This window comes from Phoca vitulina, unplaced genomic scaffold (assembly GCF_004348235.1).
Source record: "Phoca vitulina isolate PV1807 unplaced genomic scaffold, GSC_HSeal_1.0 scaffold106, whole genome shotgun sequence".
NCBI classification, from domain to species: Eukaryota; Metazoa; Chordata; class Mammalia; order Carnivora; family Phocidae; genus Phoca; species Phoca vitulina.
The window spans coordinates 439,123-451,157 of record NW_022589809.1 but is presented as its reverse complement, the minus strand read 5'-3'; positions in this window follow the sequence as shown (position 1 = coordinate 451,157).

Below are 12,035 nucleotides of genomic sequence, written 5' to 3'. Positions count from 1 at the left end.
GACATCCAAATGGCCAACAGACACATGAAAAAGTGCTCAACATCACTCGGCATCCGGGAAATCCAAATCAAAACCTCAATAAGATACCACCTCACACCAGTCAGAATGGCTAAAATTAACAAGTCAGGAAACACTAGTTGTTGGGGGGATGCAGAGAAAGGGGAACCCTCCTACACTGTTGGTGGGAATGCAAGCTGGTGCAGCCACTCTGGAAAACAGTATGGAGGTTCCTCAAAAAGTTGAAAATAGAGCTACCAAACAACCCAGCAATTGCACTACTGGGTATTTACCCGAAAGGTACAAATGTAGGGATCCGAAGGGGTACGTGCACCCCAATATTTATAGCAGCAATGTCCACAATAGCCAAACTGTGGAAAGAGCCAAGATGTCCATCGACAGATGAATTGATAAAGAGGATGTGGTGTATATACACAATGGAATATTATGCAGCCATCAAAAGCAATGGAATCTTACCATTTGCAATGACGTGGATGGAACTGGAGGGTATTATGCTGAGGGAAATAAGTTAATCAGGAAAGGCACGTATCAAAAAAAAAAGGAAAGACATGTATCATATGACCTCACTGATATGAGGAATTCTTAATCTCAGGAAACAAACTGATGGTTGCTAGAATGGTGGGGAGTTGGAGGGATGTGGTGGCTGGGTGATAGACATTGGGGCGGGTATGTGCTATGGTGAGTGCTGTGAAGTGTGTATGACTGTTGAATCACAGACCTGTACCTCCCAAACAAATAATACATTATATGATAAAAAAAAAAAAAAAGAGGAAGAAGATAGCAGGAGGGGAAGAATGATGGGGGGGGAATGGAAGGGGGAGATGAATCATGAGGGACTATGGACCCTGAGAATCAAACTGAGGGTTCTAGAGGGGAGGGCGGTGAAAGGATGGGTTAGCCTGGTGATGGGTATGAAAGAGGGCACGTTCTGCATGGAGCACTGGGTGTTATACGCAAACAATGAATCATGGAACACTACATCAAAAACTAATGATGTAATGTATGGTGATTAACATAACATAATAATAAAAAAAAGAAGTTGCAAGGGCCATTGTCAAAGAGGTTACTTCCTGTGTTCTCCTCTAGGATTTTATTGGTTTCCTCTCTCACGTTTAAGTCTTTCATTCATTTTGAATTTTTGTGTATGGTGTAAGAAAGTGGTCCAGTTTCATTCTTTTGAATGTAGCTGTCTAGTTTTCCTAACACCATTTATTGAAGAAACTCTCTTTTTCCCATTTGATATTTTCTCCTGCTTTATCGAAGATTAATTGACTATAACGTTGTGGGTTCATTGCTCAATTTTCTGTCCTGTTCCACTTATCTACATGTCTATTCTTGTGTCAGTACCATACCGTCTTGATCACTACGGCTTTGTAATATAAATCATAGTCCAGAATTGTGATTCCTCCAGCTTCATTTTTCTTTTCAAGGTTACTTTGGCTATTTGTGGGTCTTTCGTGGTTCCATACAAATTTTAGGATTGTTTGTTCTAGCTCTGTGAAAAATGCTGTTGGTATTTTGATAGGAATTATGTTAGATGTGTGAATTACTTTGGGGAGTACAGACATTTTAACAATATTTGTTCTTCCAATCCATGAGCATGGAATGCCTTTCCATTTCTTTGTGTCATCTTCAATTTCTTTCATCAGTGTTTTATAGTTTTAAGAATGCAGATGTTTTACCTCTTTAGTTTGGTATGTTCCTATGTATCTTATGGCTTTGGGCATAATTATAAATGGGATCGATTCCTTGATTTCTCTTTCTGCTGATACATTATTGGTTTATACAAATGGAACAGATCTGTACAGTGATTTTGTATTCTGAGAGTTTACTGAACTCATATCAGTTCTAGCAAACTTTTGGTGGAATCTTTTGGGTTTTTTACATAGACCATCACGTATTCTTTTTTTCTTAAAGATTTTATTTATTTATTTGACAGAGAGAGACACAGCAAGAGAGGGAACACAAGCAGGGGGAGTGGGAGAAGGAGAAGCAGGCTTCCTGCAGAGCAGGGAGCCCAATGCAGGGCTCGATCCCAGGACCCTGGGATCATGACCTGAGCTGAAGGCAGACGCTCAACGACTGAGCCATCCAGGTGCCCCGACCATCACATATTCTGCAAATAACGAAAGCTTGAGGTCTTCCTTGGTGATTTGGATGCCTTTAATTATTGTTGTTGTTGTTGTTGTTGTGTTGTCTGAATGTGGTGGCTAGGACTTAACAGTACTATGTTAAATAACAGCAGTGAGAGTGGACATCCCTGTCTTGTTCCTGACTGTGAAGGAAAATATTTCAGTTTTTCCCCATTGAAGATGATATTAGCTGTGGGTTTTTCATATGTAGATATTATTATGTTGAAGTGTTCCCTCAACCCTACTTTGTTGAAGTTGTTTTTTTTTTTAAATCATGAATGGATATTATACTTTGCCAAATTCATTTCTGTATGTAATGGAAGGACCTTATAAGGTTATTATCCTTCTTTTTATTAATGTATTTTATCACATTGATTTGTGAATATTGAACCACACTTGCAACCCAGGAATAAATCCCACTTGATAATATTGAATTATTCTTTAAATGTGCTGTTGGATTCAATTTTGCTAATATTCTTTTTTTTTAAATTTTATTATGTTATGTTAGTCACGATATAATACATCATTAGTTTTTGATGTGGTGATCCACGATCCATTGTTTTCGTATAACACCCAGTGCTCCATGCAGTATGTGCCCTCCTTAATACCCATCACAGGGCTAACCAATCCCCCCTCCCCCCTTCCCTCTAAAACCCTGTTTGTTTCTCAGAGTCCATATTCTCTCATGGTTCATTTCTCCCTCCAATTCCCAACCCCTCATTTTTCCCTTCCTTCTCCTAGTGTCCTCCATGCTATTCCTTATGTTCCACAAATAAGTGAAACCATATGATAATTGACTTTCTCTGCTTGACTTATTTCACTTAGCATAATCTCCTCTAGTCCCATCCATGTTGATATAAAAGTTGGATATTCATCCTTTCTGACGGCTGAGTAATATTCCATTGTATATATGGACCACATCTTCTTTATCCATTCATCTGTTGAAGGGCATCTCGGCTCTTTCCACAGTTTGGCTATTGCGGACATTGCTGCTATGAACATTGGGGTGCATATGGCCCTTCTTTTCACTACATCTGTGTCTTTGGGGTAAATACCCAGTAGTGCAATTGCTGGGTCATAGGGTAGCTCTATTTTTAAATTTTTGAGGAACCTCCACACTGTTTTCCAAAGTGGCTGTCCCAACTTGCATTCCCACCAACAGTGTAAGAGGGTTCCCCTTTCTCCACAACCTCTCCAACATTTTGCTAATATTCTATTGAGAAATTTTGTATCCATGTTCATCAAGAATATTGTCCTATAGTTCTCTTTTTTAATGGTCCCTTTATCTGGTTTTGTTACCAGGGTATTACTGGTTTCATAGAATGAATTTGGAAGTTCTCCTTCCTTCTCAATTATTTGGAATAGTTTGAGAAGAATAGGTATTAACTCTTCTTTAAATGTTTGGTAAAATTTGTCTGTGAAGCTATCTGGCCCTAGACTTTGGTTTGTTGGGAGGTTTTTTAATACTGATTCAATGTCTTTGCTGGTTATCCATCTGTTGAAATTTTCTATTTCTTCCTATTTTAGTTCCAGTCATTTGTTTTAATTTTGCTTGTTTTTTTTTTGTTTGTTTGTTTTGTTTTGTTTTTTCCCCTCTAGGAATTTATCTATTTCTTCCAAGTTGTCCAATTTGTTGGTATAGTTTTTCATAATATTCTTTTTTTTTTTTTTTTTTAAAGATTTTATTTATTTATTTGACAGAGAGAGACATAGCGAGAGAGGGAACACAAGCAGGAGGAGTAGGAGAGGGAGAAGCAGGCTTCCCCGCGGAGCAGGGAGCCCGATGTGGGGCTCGATCCCAGGGTCCTGGGATCACGACCTGAGCCGAAGGCAGACGCTTAACGACTGAGCCACCCAGGTGCCCCATAATATTCTTTTATAATTGTTTGTATTTCTGTAATGTTGGTTGTTATTTCTCTGTTCTCATGTATGATTTTATTTATTTGGGTCTTTTCTGTTTTGTTTTGATAAGTCTGGCTAGGGGGTTATCAATTTTATTAACTTTTCCAAAACACCATCTCCTGGTTTAATTGATATATTCTACTGTGATGTTTTTATTTGTTTGTTTTAGTTTCTGTATCACTTACTTCTGCTCTAATTATCACTTATTTCTGCCCTAATTATCTATATTACTTATTTCTGCTCTAATCTTTACGATTTCCTTCTTTCTCCTGGATTTAGGCCTCATTTGTTGTTCTTTTTCTAGCTCCTTTAGGTATAAGGTTAGGTTAGTTACTTGTGATTTTTCTTGCTTCTTGAGGTATGCCTGTATTGCTAAATGCTCCCCACTTATGACCACTTTTGCTTCATCCCAAAGGTTTTGGACCATTGTGTTTTCATTTTCATTTATTGTCATTATTTTATTTTTAATTTCTTCTTTGATTTCCTGGTTGATACATTCATTGTTTAGTAGTGTGATGTTTAACCTGCATGGATTTATGGTCTCTCCAAATGTTTTTCTTGTGGTTGACTTCAAGTTTCCTAACATTGTGTTCAGAAAATATACATGGAATCATCTCAGTATTTTTGTTCTTTTTGATGCCTAATTTGTGATCTAGTACATATGTGACCTATTCTTGAGAATGTCTCATGTACACTTGAAAAGAATGTGTATTCTGTTGCTTTAGGAATGAATGTTCTGAATATATATATATATATATATATAGTGTATACAAATTATATATTGTATATATGTATGTGTGTGTGTGTGTGTATTATATATACACATAATATATATATGAGAGAGTCCATCTGCTCCAGTGTGTCATTCAAAGCCCTTATTTATTGTTGATCTTCTGCTTAGATGATCTGTCCATTGCTATAAGTGGGGTGTTAAAATACTCTACTATTTTTGTATTATTATTGATTAGTTCTTTTATGTTTGTTTTCCATTGTTTTATATATTTGTGTGCTCCCATGTTGGGGGCATAAATATTTACAATTGTTAGATCTTCTTGTTGGATTGTCCCCTTTATTATGATATAATACAGCAATACTAACTTAAGAAGAATGGTAATAGTGTCAAAGTTTCAAGTCAGAAAAATAATACAGATAATCAAACTTTAATACATGAAAGGTTTACAAATATATAAAATGAAGCATATTTTCTCAATAAAGAAGTGTGTGTTCATATTGCAATATATGCATAAAAGTACTACATATAAATAACTACACTGTAGTATATAAAATCCCTACACTGTATACTTTAAACTTATGCAATGTCACATATCAGTTATATTTCAATAAACCTGGAAAAATACAAAAAAAAAAGTGTGTTATTCAAATACTATATGTGCCTCCACATTCCTTTTTCTGGAGCTTCAAATTATCTTGGGATCCCGAGTGAAGTTGCCATGAAATGATTGGCACAGTAAGCGAGATGAAACACATTTGCTATGACACTCAAAGCACCTGAAGAAGAACACTTCAGAACCTGGATTTCACTCTTCGTTTCATAAATGACATTTAAATAAAACATTTATATGTAGAAATTAACATAATAAAAGACTAAAGTAAAAAATAGTGATGATATTTATCAAATATTCATAGTAGAACACTTTTCTAAAGAAGTCTTTTTTGATATTAAAATTTGAACTCTGTGCCATTTCTAACTTAATAGAGGAACTATTTAAAATTTGAGGTATGTATAAAGCAGAATTCCTTTTCAGATACTTCTACATAGAATCTCATGGTGTCCTGAAGAATACTAAAGGAAAATTCATTTGATTTTGAATAGCTTTTTTTTTAACCATGTTTACACTGATTACATCATTTTAAAGGTAAAGAGTGAACAGACCATATTAATCAAATTTAGATCTTCAGGTTGTCATTTGCTAAGGAATTAGAGATATTAATTTTGTCCTCATTAAAATATTCCTATCTGAATAATATCCTTGGTGGTGGTACTGTACTTTTGGATAGCTATTTCTAAATATTATATCTTGTTTTATGTGGGATTTTGCATGGTTTAGCCCACTGCATCTTCACTAAAATGCTTGAGAATATTTTTTTATGAGCATTATCTTTTTCTGAGATTATGTTCAAATATCATTCCTTCACCTATTGGGAGCGAAAGCAGTTCTGCTTGAGACCACTGTGTATGATGGTTATATAGTTACCGGACATCCCATGATTTTTAAAATAGTCCAGAATTCAGCAATGTACTTCCGTTCATCATTTTCTACTGGTCCCTGCTCCTTCTCCATGCTCATGTGCACTCAGATGGGGTTCACATGAACCTTCTGGGGTTCCAGTGTGATGGATCGATTTTCCCTAGGAGTAGGCGTATAGCAGCACACACACACGTTTATTATCAAACCCCATCCTGTCTCTTGTGACCATAATTATGTAGATAAGCTTATAAGAAATATATAAAATATAACGTATAAATATGAATATAAATTTATATAGACACATGAATTGTGTTCTATGTACATATGTAAATAAATATAAAATAATATAAACATATTCCTGCATAGCTTAACTTGAATGATTTCAAATAATATGAGGCGATAAAGGCCTCTATGGCCTATGTGTATCTCTTTATACTGTCCATTTAAAAATATATGCTCTTTATCTCTGATGAACTAAAATCTTGTGTAAGATCTAATTTATGGAATGTCTTAGACCAGATGGAGGCAGCAAGTAGCATGACTTGGGTGAATATATCTCATTTTGTAAATAACAAATAAATGGAATATGGTGTTGGAATCAGATCTCAGAACTGTGCTTGATCCTCAGCACCTAAAATAAAAGGGGAAATGTAAGATATAATTTCAGTTAAAAATATTAAAATACTATGTACTAAAGCTATCCAAACAAGGATCTGAGAATTTTTCAATATCCGCAAGAAGCACTTTCTGTTGTAACTATTACAAAGTTACATATATAACTCCTCATGTGCACTGATGAGCCAGTTGTTAAATCCGAGTTGTATTTATGATCTGACCAGTAATCAGTTACTTAAGTACTTTATTCTATGCTTTTAGGGAGTGGAAGAAAGAGGATGTGAAGGGGAGTGGAGTGTGAGTAGATTATACCATCAAAATTGTTTTTTTAGTGATGGTTGGATTGATAAATGTATCTTTCCTCCTGAAGCTTTCTAATAATGGAGGACTCAGAATACATATTCTGTTTTTCAAAGGTGAATTAAGGTGTATATGAACAACAATAACAACAAAAACAACAAAGAACTTTTGTTTGAGAAAAAGTAGTGTTTGCATTACCCAATAGTTTGAATTCAAAGTGTGATGGCTTTGTTCCAATGGACACATTTCACCAAAAGCTCCCTGAGGTGGTTTGGCTTCTCTAACCTGATAATCACTGGGCGTCCCAGTGAGACTATTAAAATAGAAGCAAATTAAAGTCATAGGGACTGAGCAAAGAATTAAATTGTCTCTCTTAGAACATGGGGGTGGGGCTGGAAAGCATCTTTGTTTTCTGTACTTTGCGAGACTTCGGGGAGCTGGGAGCCCTGCCCATTATGCCCCTGCTCTGGATGTTCCCAGGGACTTGTTAGAGAGCCACAGTACGACAGTTAAAAAGTTATAACTAAACAGAGGAAATGACAAGCGCTGCCTGTGCAGTTCGTATCCCGGGAGAAGACAGGTTTGTTAAAACATCCCTTGGGTTTCTAAGTCAGCGCTCCCTGGCATTCTGACAGTAATGAAGATCTACATTCACTTAAGGTGAAATTGGCAACAGTGAAAACAAAGAGAGACTTCGAGAAAAGAAGTTTCAGGTTTCTCCTGAGATCAGATGTACTTTTCAAATAGGACATACAGACCATTTGCTTATCATTAAACACGTTGTGATGACAAGTGTATTGGGAGTGGGAGGACAATTGTGGATTCATTAATTTGAGGTAGTAGGAGAGCCAAATGAACTTTCTTTGGTGGCTGTCGTCTCATTTAACCACTATGCACCTGCTTTATGAGGCTTTTGTGGTTACAATGAGTGACACTAGAATAAATTGATCATTTCAAGGATGGACTCTTTCCCCTGATAATGCCACTTATTTCAGTATCTTGAAGACAACTCCAGATTCAGATGTAGCTTATTTTAATATTTTTTAAAATTTTATTATGTTAGTCACCATACATTACATCATTAGTTTTTGATGTAGTGTTCCACGATTCATTGTTTGTGCATAACACCCAGTGCTCCATGCAGAACATGCCCTCTTTAATACCCATCACCAGGCTAACCCATCCTCCCACCCCCCTCCCCTCTAGAACCCTCAGTTTGTTTCTCAGAGTCCATAGTTTCTCATGGTTTGTCTCTCCCTCCGATTTTAATATATATACTATGTCACAGCATTTATGGTAAAACTCCCACTGAGCTGAAAATATAAGTGGGCATTTTATTAGGTGTGGAAACAAATGCTATACAATCCCCTTACTTTTCAAGAAGTTATTCCAATAGTTCAAAGTTTATACACAAGTTTCACTTCTTTGTAAAATCCAAGAATGGCGACCAGAATATTCAAAACAACTAATAAATTGTATCAATTTCATAAAGCATTCAGTCAAGCCAGTGAAAAATACAAAAAATCATACAACAGACTGAATTGACTTATTTCAGTGAAACTATTTCAATTACAGCCTTCATTTAAGGAAAAGTATTGATTGTCTTGGAGAACTTCCAAGATAAGTCATGTTCCATCAGTTTTCTCTCTTTTCTGTTACTTTGATGACTGTGCTCTGGCCCAAAATTATTTTTAGTATTTTCTACTTAGTGTTCCACCTTCCCAACTTCTTAAACTTATTATTTTTTTTTAATTAAAATGTCTTAGGTCTCCCATAATCTTCCTATCCCTATTTTCTTCCTTGTTTTTATGTTAAAGAGTATTTCAATCCCATGCATGTTTAAGGTAATAACAGTATATGGGGCTCCTGGGTGGCTCAGTCGTTAAGCGTCTGCCTTCGGCTCAGGCTGTGAGGGTCCTGGGATCCAGCCCCGCATTGGGCTCCCTGCGGGGGAGCCTGCTTCTCCCTCTCCCACTCCCCCTGCTTGTGCTCTCTCGCTGTGTCTCTCTCTGTCAAATAAATAAATAAAATCTTTAAAAAAAGATAACTGTATGATTATCATTACTATATCATGATATAACAAATGTTAATAATATTTAAATATTTAACTAATCACAATTTGGAAAGTTGTAAAAATTCCCAGCATACTCTATGGTATTTAGTCTTTATGTATCTTATTTAAGATTGTAAAGTCCATAGATATTTTTAATCACCCATGACTTATAACTCTCATTCCCCCCATATTGTAACAACTTTTCATATTTCTTACCTTCTTTGTTACATACTGGGTACATATCTCATCACTGTCTTCTAATTAAATACATCATTCTTTCACTTTGTTGAATCTGGAATGCATTCCATTTATTTTATTTTTATTTCAATTAATTATATTTACAAGATTTTTGGTATTGTTTTTATCTGCTTTTCTTATTTTATCCTTCCTGATTTGTCTCATAAATCCTTATTCTGTTAAAATAAAAGTTATGCTTTTATTTCATTGTTTAAAGTGTATGTGCATCTATGTATGTTTGCATATGTGTGTGTGTTGCAAAAATGTTCTTATCCAAAATATAAATTCTATTTGTAATAAGGTGCTATTACTATGGTAGTTTGGGACTTTTTTTTTTAAACATTATGCTTAATCATATGGAAATCCCTCTATCAATTTCTCTCTCAATCTCTCTCTCTCTCTCACACACACACTGTGTTCCGGCTCTCATCATCTGTGCTTACCGTTTCTATCTAACAGCTTTATAAATTTTTCCCAGCAGTCATCTGGAATTTAAATTGAAAACTCGCCCTTGTTATTCATAACTAGAATCTCATTCCTCATTCAGATATCATGGATATGGCAGATCCAGAGCCAGGAGAGAGTTTGACCCAGTAATTAGCATTATTAGCAGTAATATTCAGCCTTTCTCATCAACTTTCTGACCTCAAAACTTCCCATAAAAGCTTAATAAGCTTAAAAAACTTAATAAGAGATGGCAGTTGGGCTCAGTTACATTAGTTCCTTTTAAATAAACCAGAAGTCCACGGCATCCTCTGGCTTCGCATCAAAGGTCTTGCTCCTGCCACCTATCTGCTGCGTGACCTCATTCCTCACCTTTATCCCTAGGAAGCTGCTACCTTCTGCCTCCAGTGACAGAGCCAGCAAGTCTTTAGTTTAGACCCACCTACTCTGCAACATTTCATGTGTTTTAGATCTGTCCAGATACTCACCAGGAGTTTTTTGCCAGAAAAAAAAAAAAAACTTTTGATTTTGATATACATTTGATATACATTTCATTTGTCTTTGGTATGAATCTATAGCAGAAGTTGTTTAAGATTCTTGTGCAAGTTGGGGCACCTGGGTGGCTCAGTTGGTTAAGCATCGGACTCTCGGTTTCAGCTCAGGTCATGATCTCAGGTGATGAGATTGAACCTCATCTTGGGCTCCACACTCAGCGTGGAGTCTCCTGGAGATTCTCTTTTCCTCTCCCTCTGCCCCTGCTTCTGTGCTTGCTCAGTCTCTCAAATAAATACACAAATCTTGAAAAAAAAAATAAAAAAAGATTCTTGTGCAAGTTGATCCAGGTTAATTATTATTTTTTTCTGTCACAACTACAATACTGTGTCTTCATTATTATAATGGAAATAAAGTAATATTTACTTTTGCTGTTTTTGGTGATGCACTTCCATAACAAATCCATAGAAAGTAATTTAATCACCTCTTCATATATTTGTTTGCTATTGGACTACCCATTGCTGTGAATTTTTCAATCAACTGCTAATCTTTACTTTCTTATAAGTGTCATTGAGTATTTGACATATTTTGCTTACTCCTGGAATTAAATACAATCCTCATAAATAATGCACGGACCATTTTTTGTTATTAGAAGCATATCTGTATTTGCAAGTGTATTGAGAGAGGGATAACAATAGTATACTTATTAATAAGAGATAGAAGAAAAACAAAATGAGCTTTTCTTGATGGCTTTGGGTTGATTTTTTACACTTTTAAAAATGGGTATTAAGGAGGGCATGTACTGCATGGAGCACTGGGTGTTATACAAAAACAATGGATCGTGGATCACCATATCAAAAACTAATGATGTATTGTATGGTTACTAACATAACGTAATAAAATAAAATTTAAAAAATAAAAATAAAGTTATTTTAATGAATATTACAAAAGATATTGCACACATAAGATAGTACATTTTATTAATATTTATACATTTAAAATAAAATAAAAACATATCATCACTACACATACAGGAAATGCACATCAACATTGCATTCAAACCATGGTGCTTTCTTCCTACCTTCCCCAGAAGGTTACAACACCCTTAATTGTGTTTTAGTCAATCCTATGTTTTTCTTTATAATTATATCATAAATATTTGTATCGTCAAATAGCTTTGTGTGTCTGTTTTGAGCTTTACGTTCTTTGAACATAAATAAAGGAAATCTCATTCAAAATGGAGTCCAGAAGCCATGAAAAGTGAGTTCTCATGCACTACCAGTTATTGTAGGTTGCATGGTTCAGCAAGAGGGAAGATTTCCTCTTGGTCTGGCAACAGCAAGCTGCCCCTGGCTTGCAGGCAATGAGTTGACATCACCACTCTGAAATCTCATTTTCCTCCAATGAATTTTTTTGTTTCAAAAAAAACCTGTTACAATTTCCTCCTCCCCTCTATAAAAGGATGCTCTCCTTCTTTGTTCTCTTGACTTTTCTATGGCTCACCATAAGTTGCATGTCCTGAATTGTAATTCTCCTGATATTCCTGAGTAAATTCATTTGCTACTAATTAACCTTTGTTGTTTAATTTTTAAGGCTTACAATTCAAAGAATCATACGAAAATTGTTCTGTTT